The sequence below is a fragment of the Sebastes umbrosus genome, chromosome 18 (assembly GCF_015220745.1).
Source record: "Sebastes umbrosus isolate fSebUmb1 chromosome 18, fSebUmb1.pri, whole genome shotgun sequence".
Lineage (NCBI taxonomy): Eukaryota > Metazoa > Chordata > Actinopteri > Perciformes > Sebastidae > Sebastes > Sebastes umbrosus.
This window is the reverse complement of record NC_051286.1, coordinates 773,374-793,373: the sequence shown is the minus strand read 5'-3', so window position 1 is coordinate 793,373 and position 20,000 is coordinate 773,374. Positions and strand designations below refer to the sequence as shown.

The 20,000-nt window shown below is 42.7% G+C and overlaps 1 protein-coding gene across 8 annotated transcripts in view; it reads right to left on the bottom strand.

Annotated features, from left to right (window-relative positions):
• The window catches only part of hivep2a (HIVEP zinc finger 2a), a 140,028-nt gene that overhangs the window by 84,496 nt on the left and 35,532 nt on the right, over window positions 1-20,000 (bottom strand). For 2 of the 8 annotated variants that reach the window (XM_037751151.1, XM_037751156.1), the window contains exon 1: window positions 10,762-11,183. The exons of the other annotated variants lie outside the window; for them this stretch is intronic. The gene's annotated coding sequence lies outside the window, so the exon portion shown is untranslated. Of the gene's footprint in view, window positions 1-10,761; window positions 11,184-20,000 lie in introns of those variants that run through there. 8 annotated transcript variants of the gene reach the window in all.

The window sequence follows — 20,000 nt, the reverse complement described above, 5'->3', positions numbered from 1 at the left end:
TTTTGGAGTCTGTTAACCACCGTAGGCTGGCAGATAAAGGCTTCCATCTTTCCTGGTAGTCCTCGCCGCGTGCTCGCCAATACACAACGTCAAAAACAACGTGACTTTCTGAGAGCAAAGCATTAAATCCTGCTGATCGCAAACTTCTTTTCCTATCTTCTGTCCAAAGTGGAGGATGGAAAGATCAAGGTAGAGATGAGACAAAGAGGTGTGGAATATTCCTCTGTTGATTTTCCATTCATGGCAGACTGGGAAGTGAAATGGCCGGTCCAGCCGGATGAGGACAGATTTGGATTCTATTCTCATCTCTTCCCTATTCTCCTGTTTTTCCTCCTCTATCTCCCGGTGAACCCGTCTCTTCAACTATTTGTATCCCAGTCCTGCTTCTCATCACTCGATTCTTTCCAGCTGTGTTCCAGTTTTCTAATATTAAAACAATCAACCAACCAGGCGACCGTGCAAAACAACCTCCATAGATCTCTCATAGAACAAGAAATCCAAAGCAGCTAATGCGACGTCTGACACGCTAATGAATCCACTCACTGTTCAAAACAACTCATCCTTATCACGCTAATTGTTACAGGACCTTTAGAAGCTCACACACACAAGTGTTCCTCAGTTTCACCGATCAAATGACGAGCAAGAGGTCTCAAACACACTATTTGGCTGGGAACTTTGGTTTATATCCCATAAATCACTTGATTCATATCTAAAACTGAAGAACCAACATTCAGAATATCCTCAGAACCTTTAACCATCCAAATCCTTCATTGTTCAAACAAGTCATTCTTTCAGCCTACCGACCGATCAAGCACCTATAGATCCTATAAAACTATAATTGCAAACATCTGTCCAGTAAGCGAATATCAAACTAATAAACATCCCAACTAAACTTCACAAGCTTCAAATCATGCATTCACTTAATCACCTAAACTGTCCATCCAACCAATAAACAGATTCTTATACGATGCAACACAACTTTATCATCAGTTTGCACTGAAATTCATTTTGCATCCATCGGCAGCTCTATTTGAGAAAAAGTACACATCCAATAGACATTCTGTTACTGTTACCATTATCAAACAGACAAGTAAGACACATCAAAAAACCAAAACACATCACAACTAACCATATTACCTTTACATCTCCTCAGCAGCACATTCATTATTATTTAGTAACAACTGGGACTGATGAACAAAAAACCATCTGTGGCTCTTTGACCATCCAACCAAACAGTCAAGTAACTAACAAACCACCTATTTACACAAAACCATAACCAATCAACAAGACTTCAGCAGCATCCACCTTTCCATTTAAACCCAGCAAACATGTGACGTCAGGAAAGACGTTCAGATCACGTCTGTATAACATCCGTCAGTCCAAAACTGTAAACGAAACTGTAGTTTGTTGCTTGTATTAAAACATCACTCATATTTTAACGTTTATAATACCGCGTGAACTCAAACTCCTTTTAACGCCACTAATTTCTTTAATGCATTAACACAATCGATCTTTCTGAGGTTGTAGCGGGCTCAGTTTTAAAGATAGAGTGAAGATCCTGGTATCATAGTAAACTACAGAACCTGATGAATCCATCGGTACCAACCATGTCAGACTAGCTGGTCATGAAGGAGGTTAAATAACGCTCCAAACTTACACTACATTTTGAAGATGGAAAACTGTCATGTCCATTTTCAAAGGGGTCCCTTGACCTCTGACCTCCAGATGTGTGAATGAAAATGGGTTCTATGGGAAACCATCGACAAATTCTGGATGAATAAAATTGGCAAGCAGCTTTTTTATGTCAGTACTTCATAAATAATATAAATATTCAAGACTGACTGAAGATGGATTTTGGTATTTTATGGAAGTAACGGCGCTGTAGAGGAGAGGGGAAGGAAAATGCCCAGTTTTTATTCCACTGTTAAGCTGCTCATTATGGAGCCAGAACACCCCCCCCCCCCCTTCCCACGCAACCCCCCCCTGCCAAAAAAAACACCTACACACACACACACACACACACGCACACACACACACCTACACACACACACACACACACACACACACACACACACACACACACACACAGACCACAGAGGAATTTCCTACTTTCATATAAAACTGATAATGGGATGTGTCCCAGCGGGAGTGGAAAATCAGAGGTGACTTACGAGCCTCCACATTCCAGCCTCACACACACACACACACTTACTTTTACACCTCTGGGAAGAACGATGAGAGACAGGGAAAGTTTGGCAGAGAGAAAAACAGTTAAGTTTCCATGTCTTCACAGCGCCGGGCCTCTTTATCGTTTTTCTTTCGTTTGACGGCGAGGCAGTCGGACCTTTTTCTAACATGGAGCTGGCAAGTTAGAGGTCATTATTATTAGGGCCGGGACGATTCACCCATCTCCTGATTCAATACTATCACCATACTTGGATGCCGACTCGATATGTATTGCGATTTTTAAGTATTGCGATTCGATGTTGTGATTGTTGTTAACTTCTTTACCTCTAGACCATGAAGGGAACCAGATGAATCATCCACTTCTATTGACTTTAACTTCTATAAATCTCTAAATGAATCCAGTAGAATGTTTGATTTTCAGCATGTATGTAGTCAGAGACGTCCTGAAGTCAAATATATCAGGATCACTGGCAGGAATTATTGATTACATTTATTATCCAGCAACCCAGAAATCAAAACATAAAGACATTTCCCTCACAGATTAGTGGATTTATCTTTTTAATTTATAATGTTTATACTTCTGGTGAATATAATCCATCAATCTGATTTCCATAGATGTATTTTGTAGATACAGTTCCCTTTGTTAACACCTTAATGGGCCATTTGAATGTATTTAACATAAATGTCAGTATCTGGGTGTCGTAGCGTCGGTCCATTTGACCACGGAGACGAGAGCGACGGGCCGGCTCCACCACCACGTTACCACCATACCATAACGTTACCTCCCATACCATAACGTTACCTCAATACCATAACGTTACCTCAATACCATAACGTTACCTCCATACCATAACGTTACCTCCATACCATAACGTTACCACCATACCATAACGTTACCTCCATACCATAATGTTACCTCCATACCATAACGTTACCTCAATACTATAACGTTTCTTGCTAACTTTTTAGCACTTTTTTTTTCAGATATTTTGCAGGCATTTTTCCTGCCTTTTTTTGGACATTTTTCAGACTTTTTTCAGACATATATCGGCCTTTTTTGGACGTTTGTTGGCCATATTTCAGACATACTTTGGCATTTTTTCCGTCTTTTTTCGGACATATTTCGACCTTTTTTTTTTCTTTTTTTTTGGAACATATTTCATATTTTGTTCTGACTTATTTTCTGACATATTTTGGCCATTTTTTTTTTAGAAGTTAGCATGCAGCTTTAGCTCTGCTCTGTGTAGCTCTGCTTTTTCCTGTCAATATGTGAAACCCAAAGTGTTTTCCATCATTTACTGGATGTGTAGTGTTTACCACGCTGGATTTAACATGGGAGGGTGCAGGTCCGTATCCACGACGACCCTCCAACAGTTTTACACTCTCTGAGGTTTGTTTTGGTTGACGGATACGGAACGGATATGACGTCACGTTACTCAGACTACAACAATAAAAGCGCTGACTTCCTTCTAGCTCCACATAGACTCAGATGAAGCAGATAGATCCATTCTGGCGTTTAAAACATCTGGTTGATGTTTGGTGAAAAGAGGACGGAGAGTGATGATGGGAAGAGGAGTGGAGATTATTGGAGAGGAAGAGAGACAATCCATGTGTATGAAAAAATAGAAGAAAGTAAAGGAGAGAGAAGAGGAAAACAAGAGGAAAGGAAATGAGTAGAAAGGGTTAGAAGATGACAGTAAATTAGAAGAAGAGAAGATGAATAAAGGGGCAAAGAGAGGACAGGAAGAACAGATAGAATAAATTAAATAACGGGAGGAGGAGAAGAAGAAGGAGAGAAGAGGAGGTATGAGTAGAGGAGGTGAGGTGAGGACAAGGACGGAGGCAGCGAGGGATGACGAGTGATGAGAGAAAGGACGACAGCGACGGGAGGAGGAGGAGGATGTGGAAAGCATGAGAAGGAAGACAAGAAAATATTTTACTGCAAAGAGCAACATTTCTCTCGTCCTCCCTCCATCACTCATCATTCTTCCTCTTTCCGTCTCCCCCTTTTCCATCTTTCTATCCTTCCTCTTGTCCTCCTCATACGACCTTATCATCCCTTTTTTCTCTGCCACTCTTCCTCCATCACTTCTATCAGTCCCATAACCCCTTTCTGCTGTATCACTCTCTCTCTGTCTTTCACCTCTCCATATTCTCCCTTCATCACTCCTTCTCTCCCTTTCTTCACTCCTCATCATCCCTCCCAACTCCTCTGATACCGACGCACCGAGGCGTCCTTTAACATCTGTATGAGACACACCGGGCTTTCATCTGACTCCACTGTAAACCCGTCTACGTTATTATCAGACGCTCAGAGCAGCTGACGTATAAAGAGAGAGAGAGAGAGAGAGAGAGAGAGAGAGAGAGAGAAGAGAGAGAGAGAGAGAGAGAGAGAGAGAGAGAGAGGTAGAGTATTGCGATTAGATTGTGATTTAATTACCATTTTCCAGTGCAAATGATTCAGTTTGTCAACATCTCTTTTATCTAAATAAGACACAGTTTTCACTCAAAGTTTTCATTCACATATCTGGAGGTCAGAGGTCAGAGGGTCAGAGGTCAAGGGACAACCTTTGAAAATGCCATGCCAGTTTTTCCTGGCCAAAATCTAGTGTTTCCCCCCCACCACTTGAGGATGGTCGGGTCAAACAAACACAGGACTTTTCACCCAGGAGACCGCTGTTCATGACCTGTTTCCTAGCAAAGGCGGCTGTGTCGGCGGCGCGGAAGTCTCCGGGGACCGCCGGTACAATAACCTTATATTGGGATAAAATGTACCGAAATAGTTTGAAGCGTAGCAACACTGACCAAGCGTCGGTATTTAACGAGATGGTAGTGAGATGGTGTTGTCCCTCCGTGCCTCTCTAACTCCCCCATCACTCCCCCACTCTGAGCCTGAAGCTCCATCATCTACATCTCCTCCTCCCTCCATCTGCCCTTCAGCATCCGTCATCTCTACCTCCATGTTCCTCTCAACCCCTCCATCCTTTTTCTCATCATTCCATCCCTCCCTCCATCCATCTGTATCCCTCCTTACTTCCATCCTATCTTTTTATTTTAACCCTGTCTGCCTCCATCTGTCCATCCCTCTCTCTCTCCGATCATCCCTCCATCATGAAGCTCTGTTTGCCAGGCCGACCAGAGGCTATGATATGCTGCCACTACCTGCTGCGTGCGTGTGTGTGTGTGTGTGTGTGTGTGTGTGTGTGGTCCTGGCAACGTGAGCAGCACAGAAGGTGTGAGGGGCTTATACCTGCAGAGAGAGATGAATGTGGTGTGTGTCGTAAAACTGGACGTCAAGGTGATGCAGCCACCTGTCCTGCCTGAGCGTGTGTGTGTTTCTATGTGCGTGTGTGTGTGTGTGTGTGTGGTTGAGTGTTAAGGATACGAAGAGGAAGTTGGGTTGTGTTTGGTAACATGAGTTTTGTGGTTAAGTTACTACACACACACACACGCACACACACACACACACCCACTAATGTAGGTCAGCTGACAGACAGATAGATGTCAGAGAGAAGGAATGCGAAGAAAAAGACAGAAATAAAGTTTACGAGCAACTTAAAACCCTTAAATGAATCTTATTTTAACAGAGTCATTATATGTAGTGTTACTTTATTTAACTCTCTGTTGAGTCTGCTGACGGTCTGTAGCGTTCATTATTAATATAGTCTCCCTTTTCCCAAAGGAAATCAAGTAATCAACCTCAACGCCGGTCGTTGATGTTAAAATAAACCCCGACATGGCGATGCGGCACCCCGAGGCCAAGCATCGCCCTGAAGGGGTTATTCACAACAATGAACCGCTAGCTGAACATTATCACGTTTATTACACGGCTACTAACTGAAGAAATCAATCATTCGACACGAAAACGGTCCTCCAGAGTCTGACATCAGAGCTGCGCCCATAGCAACGGTCTGTTATACATAGCAACGGTCTGTTATACGTAGCAACGGTCTGCTATACGTAGCAACGGTTTGTTATACATCCATTAAGTCAGTCTTTTCGTAGGTATGTATAGGTATAGGTATGTTTGTATACGGTTTATGAGAACAGCCAGATTAAATATATATCATGATAATTATCAATATCAATCAATATAAAAAAACATATGGTGATAACGTTATATCGTCCAGCTTTAAAGTGGACCATTAGTCACCATTTGTTTCCTGGTAAACTATCCTTACATCCTTTCATCCTTTCATCCTTTCACCTGTCATCCACGTTGCTAACTGCTGTCCGCTGCGGCTGCATGCTAACCACCACCTCGTCTCTGGTGTGTTTATTCAAAACAGTCCAACACGGGCACTTCCTGTGCAGCCCAGGACGTTTTCCTGAGAAGCAGCTGCCAGACAGCATCAGAAGGCTGAAAGCAGGTAGTGTTCACTGTGATGGATTACAGGATCATTTTCATACCGCACGCAAATAAACTGCCTGGAAGCAGGGAAAAACACCCCGTCTATAGAACAGTACTCTGGAAGGATGTTAACGAGGATAAATGAGCGTTGTCTTGGTTTCATCAGCAGCAGAGCACCATAGCTGTTAGCTGTTAGCTGATCCAGACGTTTCACTGATATCTGGAGCTAACGGCGTCTTCAGGCTCGTCCTCAGAGTCTCATTAACTGAACGGCGTTATCGTTGCTGAGGTGAAGCGATCAACTGTGGCCTCAGACACAGCATCGCCTACTCACCCGACTCCAGAGCATCGCACGCCGCATGCACGTACACACACACACACACACACACACACACACACACACACACACGTGCACATACCAGGGCAGAAAGCAGCACACTTCACTGTCTGAGAATTTGTGAATGGAAAAATGGTTTTAACACACTTGGCGGACCGACACGACTTCCTACGCTTCTCTCTAGGAGGACTGGAGGGAACGACTGTACGTCTGTCTCTCTGTCTGTCTGTCTCTCTCTCTGTCTCTCTGTCTGTCTCTCTGTCTGTCTCTCTGTCTCTCTGTCTGTCTGTCTGTCTCTCTGTCTGTCTCTCTGTCTGTCTCTCTGTCTGTCTCTCTGTCTGTCTCTCTCTCTGTCTCTCTCTCTGTCTCTCTGTCTCTCTGTCAGACATGTATTTTTATGACAGTTTTATAGCCTCACTATTTGCCTGCATGTCTGTCTGTTATGTTTCCATGTGTCTGTCTGTCTTCCTGTCTGCTTTTTGTCCTTTTTCTATCTGTTTACCTGTCTGTCTTTTTGTGTTTATGTCAGCTTGTCTTGTTTGACTGTCTGTCTGTCTGTCTGTCTGTCTGTCTGTCTTCTAGCTGCCATCGTATGTCGGCGTCTAGTCTGTCACTTTATTGTCTTTCCATCTCCTGAACGGTCTGAGACAGACGGCTGCATCTTTTCCACTAAGTCTGTTTCTCTCTCTGCTCTCTGTCACTAGATCCTCACAGGAACTATTATGGGATGTGCATATTATATTAAAATAAGAAACTATTTTGATAGTTTAAAAGTCAAAGTTAATGAGCGTATTAATCAGGATTTAACGGCACCAAATGAAAGGATGAATTTCAAAATAAAAGTAGGTCAGAGGTCAAACCACCGACACTGTTTCCAGAGGCCCTGCTCAGACCTGGTACTAACGTGCACCCTCAGAGATCGGATCACAAGTGGACAGCTCAGGTGTGAACACACTCAAGACACATTGAGACCGGATCCCTCAGACCACATTCAGAGGTGGTCTGGGCCACACTAAAGACCGCCTACTGTACTGACGTCCTGCTGGGATCAGCGGATCTCTGTGTCCTCAGGTGAACAGACAGGTAGACGCGAGCGCTTGTCTGCATGGAACGGCCTCTGTGCTCTTCTGTATTCTGTCTGTGTTTTATTAAACTCTATCTGATCTATAGGCTACATCATCTACAGACTATCAGACGAGGTACGGGAAGTGTGTTATTATCGCTGTTTTGTTCCACTGCTTTGCACAAAGCTGATACCGGCTCTCTCTCTCTCCTCCCTGGCTCTCTGAAGCTCTGTACGCTGCTGTTTCCTGGCAAAGGCGGTGGTGCCGGTGGCGTGGAGACCACCGGGGACCGGCCGGTACAATAACCTTTTATTTTGATGTTAATAAACATGTACCCAAATTCAGGAATGTGTAGGAAATTACTACTGACATTCCGTTGACATTCGTTAATCGGTTAAAATGCAGACAAACTTAAACAGATGTCCTGAGAGCCTAGTGCTTAGAGCATGTTGAACAGGCCTGAACAGGGCCAGGGATGAAGGTAGGATACGAGGAAAGAAACTGGATAAAAGAGTAGAGACTAGAGAGATGCAAAGTGAAAAGACTAAAAATGGAAAAGTAGAAACAGACGAAAAGGTTAACGTAGAATATAACGAGAGAAACTAGGACGTAAATAAAAGAAACAAGTGGCTCAAAGACAGAAGAGAGTAGGGAGAAAAAGAAGACAAGGAATCGCTCTCAAGGTCGCTGTTATCACACTTCTTTTGCTCTGACAGACAAATGGCTGTGTGTGTGTGTGTGTGTGTGTGTGGTGTGTGTGTGTGTGGTGTGTGTGTGTGTGTGTGTGTGTGTGTATGCGTGTGTGTGTGTGTGTGTGTGTGTCCTAGAGTAACTTGTTATAGGGAGGTCCCAGCAGCAGTAGTAGCAGCGAGGACATAAAACATAAATACAATCACACACAGTTCATCCTGTTTTCTTGTAAATCAGTAAATCCCTGTTCTCAAGGCTGTGTGTGTGTGTGTGTTGTGGTGTGTGTGTGTGTGTTTGCGGTGGCACCCCTCGGTTAATGGAGGGAACTGACACCGCCGTGTGAGGACAGTCAGCTGTCCAGTGTGTCCGTTAACAACAGCGACCTGGGAGACGGTAGAGATAGAGAGATGGATGACACACGGCGGTATCAAACCCAATAAAGAGAAGATGTTGCTGTAAACTAATTGTAATAAACGGATCAAAGTGAAGCCGAAATAACTACATCATGACGTTTTATTGTAAAAAGTCTGAATTGATGCTTTGTCAGGTCCTGTCTGCAGGACGACAAGCAAACAGCTGTTAAAATGCTTGTTTTCTGAATGGAGTCTGGATGGATCAGAGCGAGGCTCCGTTAACACTGTAGCTGCTTCCATCAACACTCAACAACAACATCATCTAGATGAGGCACAAAGACGGCAGTTCATGTTATTGTTTATACACAGATATGATCATACTGTGTAACTTTAAAATGACATTTATAATGTTTATTATTGATGATAGGTGCAATAAGCTTTTACTAAGTCTCTCTAAACTGTGACAGTCCAGCTGTTTAGAAGATGGAGGAGGGAGGATCTGAATTAAAACTAAATATTGATAAGCTCGCCTGAGATGACTTCAATTATCACTCACAGCAGTGAGCTTTACAATCAACAGCTCGTGCTTTCATCTCTCTGGTTTCATGCAAGCTGCACTATTTACTTACTGAAGTTTTTGGGAATGGTACGCAAGAAAGAAGAAGTTCCAACTCCTCAGAAAAATCAGTTGCTCTCTGTTTTTGATTACAGATTGATAAATAAATATGGTAGAATATTAAATATACTTTGTTGGAATCCATCGGTACCAAACCATGTCAGACTAGCTGGTCATGAAGGAGGTTAAAATAACGCTCCAAACTTACTAAAACTACATTTTGGCGAGGAAAAACTGTCATATTTTGATGCTAAATGCAGTACCTGTGAGGGTTTAATAATAAATATATAGCATACATTTAGCATAAAGCAGCATATCTGTCCACTCCCATGTTGATAAGAGGATTGAATACTGATCTCCCTTTAAGGTTCATTTAGAACAGATAAACAAATGTGGCAATTTGATCAGGAATCGACCGGCAGCCCTGGATGTTATTATTTTAACACAAACCAGGATGTTTGCCAGCATGTTTTTTTCTGTCTGTGTTCCAGTGATGTATTTATTTAAAGAAATATGTGGGTTTGATTTCACAAAAAATCTTGAAAGGCCGATTTCTTTGGCTTCAGTTTTTCTATCGCTCGTTTGTTTTTTAGCTTCAGAGTTTTTTGTTTGAGATGTTTTAATGTAGAAACGTTCTCCAGTTTCAACACAAATATAAAACAGGAATATGCTCCATGTCAGAAACAATATGAACTGAAATCAATGTTTTAAACTATTGTAATTGATTGACAGCTCTAATAGAGAGATAAGCAGACAGAGAGAAAGATGCGTCTCTGATGAAGTAGCTTTATGTCACACATACGATTACCACACGCTGTCATTCACGGCTGCTGCATCGCCACGACAACGGCGGACGAGGACATCCCCCCCGCTTGGTTGCAACAGACACAAACACACCCAGACGCACCCACACACACACACACACACACACACACACACATAAACACACAGACAGGAAAGCACCCCGTTAACAGACTTAGAAAAAGAAAACATCGCAAAGAATGAAAAGAAAAGAAGACTAAAGATAGAGATAGACGGATAGATAGATAGATAGATAGATAGATAGATAGATAGATAGACAGACAGATAGATAGATAGATAGATAGATAGACAGACAGATAGATAGATAGATAGATAGATAGATAGATAGACTGTAAACCAACCTGGCCGGCTCTCCCTCTCTATCACCGAAAGCATTCCTCTGTGTTCACACTCCCTCCTTCCATCGCCACGGTAACAGACACACCGACCGGCCGACCCTCTCACACACTTCTCTGTGTGTCACACACACACTCACACACACTTGAGCTCTCCAAGTTTAAACTCCCATTACGTCCAGTTGGTCAGCACCCTTCCTTCCATCCATCCATCCATCCATCCGTTCTCCGGTCCGTCCGTCACTCTGTGTGTTTACATCTGAGCGTGCTCACTCGTTCAGCAGGCAGGCATGTGTGTGTGTGAGTGTGTGTGTGTGTGTGGTGTGTGTGCGTGAGTGTGTGTGTGTGTGTGTGTGTGTGTGTACAGCAGAGTGGGGAGCCCTAGAGAAAACACTCCTCTTGCCACAGGAGTAAAGCCCAGGCGTGACGCAGAGCCAGAAATAGATGGAGGGGCCACGGCTGGGGGGGAGGCGCCGGGCCAACACATATGGCACTTTTGCAAGGACGCACTTGCACACACACACACACACACACACACACACATGCACTTACACTGTATGTAGACATACTGTATGTGCAGAACACATATGAGAAGCAAACTTTCATGCACACGTGCATTGAGAAAAGTTTGATTCAGTAAAAGGAGTCAAATGTGTCTGTATAACAGATATACTATAGATATTATAGTGTATTTTTAACACATAAATACACACACATACATATATATACACATATATATATATGTATATATATATATGTGTATATATATATACACAGATAAATAAGCACATGAATAAATGATAAATGCCAGAGATCTTAATGAACATTTCTAACCATGACGAGCAAAACAAACCCCAAAAGGACCTGTTTATATGACACATTGATCTGATCGATATATCAATTAACTGATCAACGATCCAATTAGGGCTGCAACTAATGATTATTTTCATTGTTGATTAATCTGGCGATTATTTTCTCAATTAGTTGTTTTGTCTATAAAATGTCAGAAAATGGTGAAAAATGGGGATCAGTGTTTCCTAAAGCCGAGATGACGTCTTCAACTCAAAGATATTCAGTTTACCGTCACAGAGGAGGAAAGAAACCAGAAAATATTCACATTTAAGCAGCTTTTTATTCTTTAAACATTACTTAGTCATAGTTATTTAGTTGGATTTTAAGATATGTCGCAATTTTGAAATCCCACGGCACGTCTGTGTCACCAGTTCCATCCAAGTGCACCTCCTTCCCACGCTAATAAAATCATGTCACATCATGTTTTAGTTTCTATTTGTGGGTTTATATAAATGGGGACTGACTGTGTGTTAAATAGTCATATGATATCGGCTTATATTGATCGCAGGCCCCTGAATTTAATCAAATCAAAATCATATCGTGGCAGACATTGTTTTATCAGCAAATATCGCATCGTTGTTCAAAGAATCAATATAATATATAATATTGTATCGTGATGAAACTTGTGATTTCCACATGAAGCTGAACAGACCTACGTTTTAATAACAGTGGTTTACTGTGTATATATATCAATTTAAAGTAGTGGGATAAGGATTCTAAAAGGAGTTTTTAACAGCCATATTGTTATTGATATTGTTCAAATCAGTCACATGACCTCAGTCACATGACGTCAGCGCTTCACCTGCTGAAGACTGAAGGTAAAAAGGAAACAAAACAGGAAGTGAGTCTGGTAGAGCATCACCAGGGAAGATACCAGCTGTCTGTCACCGTCTGACACCAAACAAACGTGCACTAACTGTCTGTCCTCTATAACTAACGGATGTAAACTCCTTCAGAATAAAGCTGGAAGCAGCACTTTAACCTCAATGTCACTGTTTCATTTACAGAAAACAAAGAGCCGAGTCCATCCGACAACACGCCACAGTCCTGCTGCTCACACACTGAACGGGATGTATCCTGGATCAAAGAGCATTCATAGGACAGAGAAAATCAGAGGAGACAGTCTGCTCCCTGCTAGCCACGATGCAACAGCCTTAAAGTATCTACAAACACCATCAACACCATCAAGCCACATCGGACACAGTGATGGAGACGGAGCAGGTGTTGCTCATCTTCAATCCTGTTGAGTCCAATCAAACAGACCTGGAGTCAAACCGGATTTAAAACTGAGGTGCACCTGAATCCTGGATCAGGAGTTAAAGGGACTGTTTGTAACTTTCTAAGCGTAAAATGTACTGGGTCGGGACACACGCGCGCTCGCATATGTAGCCGCTGCCTCTCCTCCTCTGCCTGCTCTCCTTCACTCAGACAGCGCGCGTTCTCGCTCAGCTCGCTCCACCTCTCACGTGCATGCTGCTCACTCCACACTGCAGAAGAGTTAGTTTAGCTCTGAGAATATCTAGTGAATGTTCAGTGGACGTTTGTGCAGAAATAACTGCTGCAAGCTCCTCCAGACCAACAGAGGTTTCCCGTGTCTTGTGAAGTGACGGGGCTCCGCAGAGAGAAACGTTATCGTCTCGTTACCGACCGGGTGCCGGTGTCTCCCTGCTCTCTCCGGCTGCGGGCGGAGAGAGCAGGGAGACAAGCTGCAAAGCCCCGCTGCCTCAGCCTGCACTGATGCAGGAAAAGCCAACACTAGGATCAGCATTGATTCATGGAGAGACCTTGGTCTGGTCAGCTACATTACTGCCAAGCAGCTGAAATATAGAGTGATATTGTGCTTTTAGCTGACGTGTGGTCGCCTCACTGTGTTGAGCGATGCTCGTTCAGGTATATTTAGAGCGAGCAAGCGCGAGCCCGACGCTGACTTTCATTGATTTCACGGCCACAGGTGTCGCTGTTGACAAGACATGAAAGTTACAACTAGTCCCTTTAAGTTCTAGTTAATTCACTGTTACTCCCCAGAATGCATTGTGTGTGTGTCCTTGATGTTAACATGCTGAAAACGTTTAACACATTTCCTTCCTCATAAAACAGATCATTTTAGAGAACATGTTTGAATCCTACATTGTTGTCCTCCATGTTTACTATCTCACAGTCTTCTTCCTCTTCTCTGCCTGTGTTGCTGTATTACTGTGTGTTCTTGGCACATTAGCACCACCTGTAGGTCAGTAGAAGACTGTGAAACCAGAGGCACTGGGTCATATCAGTCCTTGAGTGTGTTTGATACACACATATGCATATAATGCATGCACAAAACACACAGTCATGGACACACACACATTTAGAGGGTGGCGGATATCCTGATGATTTTCAATTTAGCCACATGTGGCGGACGGCGGGTGGCGGGTGCTAATTTCAGACGCTGCTTGTAGCCCGATTATTTTAGTAGGAGACAGGGTTGGACCGGGCGTCCCTGTGTCCCCTGCGTCCTGTTGTGCACTGAGAATACTAAACATCAATGCATTTTATATGAATTTCATACGAATCATATATTCATGCATTCACAGCGGGCCACACTCAGGTCAGCGTTGATATACTGTGTGTGTGTGTGTGTGTGTGTGTGTGTACAGTATATGTAATGCAGTATATTTGCAGACCTCAGCACTGTGCAGCCTGCGCCTGGTTTAACACTGATGTATATACTATGTATTATGTATTAACACACACACACAACTATGAATTATGTACATGTGCAGCCTGCCGTCTATTAATATTCTAGTATAATGCATGTTTTTACCTTTAAACCTTTAAAGTTCATATTATTATCACTTATAATTTAATTAGAATGGTTTTAAAATAGAGAGACAACATGTGGTTGTCCTAACGAGGACAGTTAGACGTCTCCTCAGCATTAACTGGACATTTATAATTCAGAACTTTATTGTTGACTATGTCGTAAACGTCCACACACACACAAACGCACGCACACACACACACACACACACACACACACACACACACACACACACACACACACACACTGGGAGTAGAGGCTGCTGGTTATGAAACAGCTGTTGAGTCGAGAGCTCTGGATGTATCTGAGCCGTGAGAGTGCGGCTTACATAAATACTTGATCATATCTGGATTGCTCTCAGTCTGAAAATATATAATCCGCCTTGTTAGGATCGCTCAGCACGACGACGGAGAGAGAGAGAGAGAGAGAGAGAGAGAAGGAAGGAAGGAAGGAAGGAGAGACATCAACTGTCACCTGAACACATCCTCATTTTAACTCCCATAAGGCCTCAACATCAGGACTGGGACAGTTCACCTAGCTCCCGATTCAATACTATCACAATACCTGGGTGCTGATTGGATATGTATCGTGATTTTAAAGTATTGTGATTTTATATTCTGACCACGGAGACGAGAGCGACGGCCGGCTTGACCGCCACGTTACCGCCATACCATAACGTTTCCTGCTAACTTTTTTGCACTTTTTTTTCAGACATTTTTCTGACTTTGTTTTGCACATATTTCAGACTTTTATTCAGACATATTTTGGCTTTTTTCTGATTTTTTTAGCTTTTGTTCGAACTTATTTTCAGACATATTTTGGCCATTTTTTAGAAGTTAGCATGCAGCTTTAGCTCTGCTCTGTCTAGCTCTGCTAACCCAAAGTGTTTCCATCCTTTACTGGATGTGTAGTGTTTACCACGCTGGATTTAACATGGGAGGGTGCAGGTCGTATCCACGACGACCCTCCAACGTTTTACACTCTCTGAGGTTTGTTTTGGTTGACGGATACAGAACGGATATGACGTCACGTTACTCAGACTACCACAATAAAAGCGGTGACTTCCTTCTACCTCCACATAGACTCAGATGAAGCAGATATATAAATTATGGCGTTAAAGAATCCAAAATCAATTTCAAAATCATAAATATCGCGATACATAAGTGAATCAATAATGCCGCACCTCCACATGTGGCACACCGTTATGAAGCATATCATAAGTAAGTGACATCACTTAAGACTGAGGATTTGTGGTTTTGCAGCTTCGGCTCCTCCGTCGTCGTGAGTGAGGGAAGCGAGGAGACACGTTAGCGTAATGAAAAGCACCATCGGGGTCTTTACTAGAAGGTAACCCGACTCAATGCCTGATGACCTATCCTAACATTAACCATTCTGTGTCTGGAGTAAACCGAGGAAGAGAAACAGATACAAGTTAAACTGCAGTAACAATGAAAGCAGCATTCAGACTTCATCCATAGAAAACGTCTCCGTCCTGACTGTCTCATACTGAAACAGAAAGTAGGAAGTGATGCTTTATGACTTTAAACAAAACCTGCGAGAGGAAAAAGGGGAAGATGTGGGTGATGTGTGGCGTTCAGGTTCAGATGGAGGATGTGGAGCGTAACCTGATTTGGATCCCGTCATCAGAGCGCTGAATGGAGGCCGTTTGTCTTCGGCAGCCGTTACAAGCCCCTACTTGGCTCTCCTTCTTTGTTAATGGGGAATATTAATTTCCTGTATTCCATCTTTACTGCATTAATATTTGATGATTAAATATGGCTAGAAGCGTCTCATCCTCGTCCCCAGCCGGGCTCCGTCTCCGTCTTTGTCTCTCTGCCGTTTTATTTTCTGTCTTCCAAAAAGTGTTTTATTTCTGTCTCCGCCTTTACTCTCTCCTTTCTTTGACTCTTTTATTCTCAATCTCTCATCCTCCATGTCTTCCTTTTCTTCTGGCCGAACTCTTCTTCACTGCTTTCTTTTACTTTTTCCTATTTTTTCCGTCTTTCTCCATCTGTTTCTCTCTTAAATGCCTTTCTGTCAGCATTTCCAGGTCTTTTTTCCGTCTCCCCTCCATCCTCCCGCCGTAAGCCTGATTCAGTCTGGTTGTTGCTCGACCCGATCCCAAACATCGCTTTCAGTTGCTCCCAGTGACACGACACGATGTCACCAACCCATCACCAACCAACCCACAAACTGTTATTTAAAGTCAGAAATAAATGTCTATCGCCGGTTGAGGGTATCTCAATGGTGATTGATCTTATGGTCCGCTGATGAACGCCGTCGCATTTCCAGTATAATGAACTGGGAGTCTGTGGCGACATTCCCGGGAAAAATCACAAGCGGCGCTCAGTTAGTGACGCGTTTTCCATCACCTAGTAGTGGTTGGTCCGCCAGAGAGGGTAGGCGCAGCTAACGCAACTGACTCACTCCTCAACTCACTTGTGTGTGAAGTGGTGTTCTGGTTTTTCTGGGTTCTGCTAGCGTTGGGAGTAAACCGTTACGGTACGTGTCCACAGAGGCGTTTTTTATCGCGAGGGGACGCGACGCTTCCCAGCATTGGACGCTTGGTGTGCTGTCCCTAGAAACAAGGCACTCGGCTCCTGATTGGACGAACGCTTTCCCGCCGTTGGCTGCTGCTCCCAGCTTTCAAACCGGAACCAGTCTGGAGGCTCGTTTGGAAACTTTCTTCTCTTATTTCACGTAAATAGTTCACTGGAATGTGTTTCTGAAAACGTTTGATGCGAGAAATAATCCATGTTGATGAATCTGTCTTTATTTTGGATCAACAACGTTTATTTTAAAAGATCCTCGTGAGTTTGGAGAGGCGGCGAGACGCGTCGGACGCCGTGATTTACATAAAGTAGACGAGCCCTTAACTTTATGCAAATGAGGAGCGGGCGTCGTGACGCCTAGTCTCTCGAATCGCAACGCCACGCTACCAGAATGCATTGCGCGGCTGCTTACATAGACAATGAATGGGGAGCGTGGAAAGCACGGAGCCGGTGGACACGGACCATAACTGTGGTGGAACAAACAAAGAAAAGAGCGCCGACTACAGACGATGAAACTTCAAAATCAAGTGCAAATCCAAAGAAAACTACAATTACCACCTCTACGGATGTACGCCTCCGTCAACCAGTCAAGTTGCAGTTTACGTCCACCTCTGTCCACAATCTCATCACTTCATCATTTTATCCTGTCGGACATTAGTGTCAAATTGTCATAATTAGCAGATGAATTCTTGAGTTATGGACAAAGACGTGTTTAGTGACGTCACAGTGACCTTTGACCACCAAAATCTGATCAGTTCATCTTTGTGTCCAGGTGGACGTTTGTGCCAAATTTGAAGAAACTCCCCGGACGGACGGACAGACAGACAGACAACCCGAAAAACATAATGCCTCCGACCACGGCTGTTGACTGAACGAAGGTGCCGACTGACCAGTGAAGCTTCATTTGTGTAGATTTACAGTATATTCTGTCTTTCCTTCTCCTTGTTTCCATCAATCTAACAATCAATCACAAGTTATTGATGATGTGTTTTGTTGTCTTCAGTATCCAGATACAACCCAGATGCAATACATGAAACTAGCAAGAGGTTTAGTGTAAACTACAAGCAGACTAGAAGACCTGTATCCACAACCTGTCATCTACTGTACAGTCGTCTAGTCTCTCCTTATTCATTTTACAAACCAATCAAACTAAAGTCCTCCTCGTTAGAAAGCAGCATTTCATCGGTTAACTGACAAACACACACAAGCACTCACACACACATTGATATACACACATGTACACACACTTGCATGCAAACAACGGAGGACGGCGAAACGCAAGTGCCCACATGTGGAGTGTTACACACACACACACACACACGCACACACACACACACACCGCTATAGACAACCAGTATCTTTGGAAGTGGAGCAGAGAAAATGTGAAGTGTGTTCTTTCCACAGCAGACTTCTGCTGCTGCAAAGCACCATGGGAAACACAGCGTGGTCCTAAAACAAGGTGCTTCTCTACACGACACCGAGACAAACACCTGAACTTAAACTGGACATTAATACACACCAATCTGTCCTGTAACAACATCAACTCTTCTGAAAGGGAGGGCTGCAACTAACCATTATTTCCACTGTGGATGAATCTGTAGATTAGTTTGTAGTAGTTTGGTTTATAGATGGTGAAACATGTCGATCAGTGTTTCCCAAAGCTCAAGACGACGTCCTCAAACGTCTTGTTTTGTCTACAACTCAAAGATATTCAGTTTACTGACACAGAGGAGGAAAGAAACCAGAAAACATTCACATTTATGAAGCTGCAATCAGAGAATTTAGACTTCTTAAATGACTCGAATAAACCGATTAATGGATTAATATGGTTGCAGCTCTACTGATAACTCTCCAGAGTTTCTATTGAGAAATAAGCTAATATAATCACGTCATTCATGTTGCTTTTAATATCCATCCAATATTGTGATATAAACTAGAATTATATTCCAGGAGTTAAACGTTGTGCCTTTATTGATTTATTGATCGTCTCCCATTAAGAGCTTTAACCTGTTTGATGCTCTTTCATCACAACGGCACGTCGATAAAGCTTCATTGACTTCAATTGAGACAGAGAAAGAGAGAGAGAGAGACCACTTTAGCCTCGGAGCCACAGGGGGACCCAGTTGAGTGTTACGCAACCGAGCAATACCAACACACACACACACACACACACACACACACACACACACACACACACACACACACACACACAGGCCAGCTGTCCCTAATTCCAGCAGTGAAAACTATCTCCGTCTATTTGTCTATCTCTGCTTCCCTGTCTCCTCTCTTCCCCTCTTCCTCTATCTCTCTCTCTATCTCTTTCTCTCTCTCTCTCTCTCTCTCTCTCTCTCTCTCTCTCTCTCTCTCTCTCTCTCTCTCTCTATCTCTTTCTCTCTCTATATGTCATGTTGTCAATTCTTCTGCACTACATGGCAAAAAACGATGTGGATACCTCTGTGTGTTTTGCACAAAGAAATAGTTTTCCCAGAACTTGATTGGCCGGCACAGAGGGACCTCAACCTCCATCCAATATGTTTGGGGTGAACTGGAGCCATACCTTTATTTTATTTTATTCTATATTATTTTTATTTCTATTTTTTTATTTTTTATTTTTTTATTTTTTATTTGATCTTAATTTATTTTATTTTATCATATTTTTTTTATTTTATCTTATATTTTATCTTATTTAATTTTATTTCATTTTATTTTATTTTATTTTATTTTATTTTATTTTATTTTATTTTATTTTATTTTATTTTATTTTATTTTATTTATTTAACCTGTATTTATCCGTGATAGTCCCGTTGAGATTTAAAATCTTTTTTTCGAGGGAGTTCTGGCCGAGACGCCGACCATATAAATTTCACACATAAAAGTACAAATAAAAGACTTAAAAACAAAACAGCAAAAAGTTAAAGCCAACGTAAGAATTTAACACAAAAGAGACAAAAGAAAAAATCAACAAATTGCATGAACCAATGAAACAGCCGTGTAGCTCAGTAACAGGACGAGTCAGTGTTCAAACAGTCCTTACTCCTTTTTGT